At 35.2% G+C, this 5,188-nt stretch overlaps 1 long non-coding RNA gene across 1 annotated transcript; it reads left to right on the top strand.

The window, feature by feature from the left end:
• The first annotated feature begins 3,229 nt into the window (after positions 1-3,229).
• Positions 3,230-4,903, top strand: LOC107748509 (uncharacterized). Its single transcript, XR_001640941.1, has 3 exons — positions 3,230-3,295; positions 4,418-4,551; positions 4,744-4,903. It is a non-coding gene; the product is annotated as an uncharacterized LOC107748509 (long non-coding RNA).
• The last annotated feature ends 285 nt before the right edge of the window (positions 4,904-5,188 follow it).

Below are 5,188 nucleotides of genomic sequence, written 5' to 3'. Positions count from 1 at the left end.
CAGCGGTGGGTCCTGAATCGCGGGAAGCAGATGGCTGCCCCTCTTTCCTCGAAAAAAGTCCTCTAAACGCTTTGCTAGTGCTCGCCATAATGATATGAATAGAGATCGCTCTTACCACAGAAATGCACACTTCAAACAAAACAGTCAATGAAGACGAAGAAGAGGATGATGTGTTCTCCCGGGGCCTATTTATACTATAGTCACACCGGTAGTGACGTCATGGCTGTCGCCGGCCAACGTGTTGTTGGTGTTTTTTCAATGTATGCTTCAGACACGGGTCACGATGAGGCGTCCCCATAGCGACCCCTAGAGGACGCAGTTCGAAGTTCCCATGAAAGTGAACTCTGAGTATCTTAACCCTGAAATGAGGGAAAATGGAAAATGGTTTTCCATTTCAGAATGGGAGGTATGTCAAACTTGAGAAAGCAGGGTGAGCCAACTCGTTTCTGAAAGAGAGGTAACTTATACTGTGAACTTACTCTGTTTACCTAACCTGGTTGGGAGCAGGTTTTCTTTGGTAAACCCAGAGTTTTTAGCTGCTCTAAGACCGAAAATTAAGAACCAGCTAAAACCAGCCTAAGCTGGTTGGCTGGTCTTAGCTGGTTTAAGCTGGAAGTTTTAGCTGGTCTCCCAGCCTGGCTAAACTGGCCAAGCTGGTCTCCCAACTTCTCCAGCTAAGACCACCTAAAGAAGTGGTCAAAGCCCCTCTAAAACCAGCATGCTGACCAGCTATGAGCAGGCTGAATGACCAGCTTAAACCAGTCTGGTTAGCTTAGGCTGTTTTTTCAGCATTGAGGGTAAGTCAACACAGAGTTCAAGTTTTAACTTGGTTGAAGCTCATAATTGAAACGGACCCCAGGTCTTAAAATAAAATTGGGGAATTTATAATATTTTCAGCTGCATGAACATCAACATTATTTGAATTGCCCTGTTTATATATATATATATATATGCAGCAACTGACACTTTTATGTAGAATGGGTTTACTTTTATTAAAACTAACTTTTTAATTTTAACTTTAATTTTAACTTTTCTTTTTGTTAAGATCATATTAAAAACTTGGATTTTTTTTTTTACTTGCCTTCATCATTTATTTCTCCTATACTCATCAAATGCTTTACATGTGTAGATTTTATTATTTGATCTTGTTCAGATTTTCAATCTTAAAATATGGAAATCCAATATAAAATGGTAATTATTACATATAATGATAATCATGTTGATATAAATAAACTTTTCAAGAAGTGACATGAATAAACAAAAACATAAACCAAATTACTCAAATTACAACTGTCCCAAAGTTGTGCTCTCATTTCAGTTAATCCACGTTTACTGAGGAGAAGAGTGTGTCAGAGCTTAAAGGGGTCATAGGATGCCCATTTTATCGGGGGCGCATTCCCTTCAAAAACAAACATAATCCACTGCGTCTTCAGCGGCTCAGACGTCGGGAGTAAACAACGACTGCTATGTTCATTATTTTAACAAAAAACCACTGGGTGGATTTTTATCATTTTAGGGTGGTTGTGTACACACACTGCCAACACACATTTCAGTTCAACCAACTTGTAAAAGTGCAAGTAGCATTATATGACCCCTTTAAGATAAATGAGACACGTGACCTGTGAAGAAAATAAAGAAAAATCTCAGTGAAGGTGAAGTAAACAAATAAGTCTTATCCTCCATTAAATGACTGGAGTATTTTATAGAGAAGCCACAAAAATGTTATGTAAATAAATTGTATAGAGAGCTTGTATCAGGATATATTTTTAATTGATGCAAAATATTTGAAATCAACTAATTTAAATTGGAATTCACAAAAAGGCTTATTGTTTTAAAAGGCAATACAAATATGACATACTGTATAATACAAATGACAGTTGATTAGAATGCAAATATCAGTCCCACTAATATGTTTATTGTTGATCTAATTAATCTAAATTCATTAAAGGAGTTCAGAACCACTGAAATATAAAAAAAATAGTGTTTCAAATTCTTGTTTTCTGTAAACTGTAACATTAGACACACAGTTCAGGTGTTTTGAATTATGTTCTGATATTAAAAAGTATCCTTTAAAACTGAAAGTAAAAACTTGTGGTAGCTGTGATTCTGATTCTGATGCCAAACATGCCATAATTCTAAAACATTCCATATGAGGAGTGTCATAGGAAACTGAAACTCAAAGACATATTGTTCTACGAATAACAAAAGTCTGACGAACAGAAAAAAGTGTACGAACAGGTTTAGTCAACACACTAGTCTCTTCAACTAGCAACCACATACCTGTCTACAGGTAAATAAATATTAGATCTTTATTCATATATTTATTTTTTTGTGTGAATTCTATGATATATATATATATATATACACAGTGTTGGGGAAAGTTACTTTTAAAAGTAATGCATTACAATATTGCGTTACTCCCTAAAAAAGTAACTAATTACGTTACTTAGTTACTTTTTATGGAAAGTAATGCGTTATATTACTTTTGCGTTACTTTCGCGTTACTTTTTAAATATAAGCAGGACTTGATTGTTTTTAATATAAGAAGTTCTATTTAGAGCAAATGTAAATGCCCTTTCACACCAAAAAGTGTAATGAATAAACCCCAGGCTGAAGCAAAAGTAAATTCACATCTGTACAGTAGAACGCAGAAGAAACACTCTTCAGCAATAAAAAAACAAAGCACAATTGTATATGGTGGTGGAGTGGGGTATGAGTGGTTATGAACGAATGAATGAAACGCATTTGTCCGTGTTTCACTCCATATCGAATCACGCTCGCGGAAAGCGCTTGAGAAACAGTGTTTCCTCTTCAAGAACTCGAGCTGCATCGGAGGACGCTTCGGGAACGCCCTTCAGCGTGACCGGCTCTGAACCTCGTGTGTAATCAGACCAATAGATTATGGAAAGCCAAATGGTTCAGAATTCGCACGCTTTTCACCGCCATATCAATATTAAAACGCCGTTTTCATAACGCCGCCAGGCGTTAAATAAGCGCCGTTAGGCGATAAGTTAACGCCAGACGCCACCACGCGTTAAAATAACGCCACACGCCGACCGACGTTATGTTAACGCCTCACACCACTTAAGATGCAGATTTATTTGCTCATCTACATGGACACGCCTCTCATGACTACGAGGAATCTACGGCAAGTCGGAGCATCCAGTTTGCATTAGAGAGTGAAGATGGCAAGGACAGAGTTTGTTTTGCAGTGTAAACACACTGTAAACGACTGCACTCGCCTTTTACTGTCTGATAATCCCGGGCCTGATGTCTTTCAGTCATCAATAAACAGGTAAAGATTGTGTCTATGTTCTCCAAAAGTATTTAGTTAGAGTTTTAACAGCCAAGTTTTGATAGACACGATTAGCTTTAACGTATAAGGGCTGTCGATTTAACTTGCTAATTTTAATGGGAAAATAATGGCAAAAAAATATCACAATTAACTAACTTATTTGCCCCAGAACTATGTAAGTCATCTTATTACATTTCATGCAATTATATGGTGGCAAGCATGATGCATGGTTACAATAAAGCCCTTACGATTCTAGATTGGGGAAAACATGCCCCTGAATGAGCTTTTGTCTCATATAGTTATCATACGAGTCACGAATGAGTGCAAATTTGAAAATGATTTTATTCAACAATTCAATAAATAAGAAATTAATATTGTAGTTTAGACATGACATTGTGTTTTTGCTCAATTTTCCAACGAAAATGTTACATATTAACCCAGAACTATGAGTCTCTTAACAACACACAGCAGGGTTTCATTTCAAAATGAATCCACGTTTTGAGCGAATGAATCACTTGAATCAATTATTCAGTGGTCCTTTCTTCATTACTGAATAAATCAGCCGGTTGAACGAATGGACTCAATGATTTTTAAACATTTACTGGCACCTACTGGCAGTTTTTTTGATGCATTTGTGAGTATCATTTCAGTTTATATTTAAAATATTTTGGGGATAGTTTCACAAAAATTTAAATTCTGTTTATTTACATTTACCTACCCCAATGTTGTTTCAAACCTAAATGTCTTTATTTCTTTTGAGAAACATAAGAAGATATTTTAAAGAATGCTGGTGACCAAACTGTTTTAGTCTGTAAATATATGTAAATACTGATTCAGATGTAGCTTAAAAAAATAAAAAGTATTGTCAGTGTAGCCTAAAAGTTTGTGTAATAAATTGTAAATTAAATATTTCTTTCTAAAGCAGCATTTTGTTTGCTTTTTCTCATTCTTTGCTTTTCTCATTTAACACAGTTATGTGACTTTAAAATATCTTTTGACGGTACTTTTTCTTCCTTTTTAAAAAACATAACATGATATACTATTTAAAACAAAACAAAAAAGTATGCTCTAATTTTTATTATTATTATTTTATTTACTTTTTTAAAAACTTTTACTTTTTAGACTTCAAACCATGCTGAGGAGCCTGGAATGGGCAAAGGGGAGGCTTCTACATACTCAGGCAGCAGATGAGATAATCCATGAAGTGACAGATTTTATTCAGGAGATTCAAACTTCTGAACCGAGAGCACAGGAAGGTAAATGCCATCAAACTATCTTAATTACGCACAGTAAACTCCAATTAGATTGTCTGACACCTACAGTATTTTCTTTTGAATAATTTTGCTAAGCATAACATTTCACACTGACATACAAACTATTGGAAAAATTAAGAAGTCTGCTTGTTTCCCAAGTGTTTATAAAAGCAGTATATTATAATTTTTCTACAGACAGCACTGGATATCGACCTCCACTGATTCGTAGTGGATCCAGAGGCGCACCGTCTTATGTCATTACTCATGATCAACTGTCATTTCTGTTGTCTTGCGGCTTCACTGTAACACAGATTGCACATATTCTACACACCTCCATATCTACAGTCAAGCGACGTTTAAGGTAAGTTATATAATATAATAAATATATCCATTGACTGCACACATGATAACCCTGTTCACAGGTGTATTTGTCATGGAAAACTAATAGAATGATGGTAACATTTTATTTTATTGTATCCCAGTTACATATGTTACATGTAGTTACACATAATTACATGAAACTGACCATAAACCAAACCCTAATCCTAACCATAACCCTATTGTAAGTGCATATAGTTAATTATTATTATTCAGTACTTAAATGTATAATTACACTGTAACAAGGACACATTAAAATAAA

Source organism: Sinocyclocheilus rhinocerous, unplaced genomic scaffold, assembly GCF_001515625.1.
Source record: "Sinocyclocheilus rhinocerous isolate Xijiao unplaced genomic scaffold, SAMN03320098_v1.1 scaffold491, whole genome shotgun sequence".
NCBI classification, from domain to species: domain Eukaryota; kingdom Metazoa; phylum Chordata; class Actinopteri; order Cypriniformes; family Cyprinidae; genus Sinocyclocheilus; species Sinocyclocheilus rhinocerous.
Note: the sequence above shows the minus strand (reverse complement) of the source record. Positions and strands in the feature narration are given on the sequence as shown.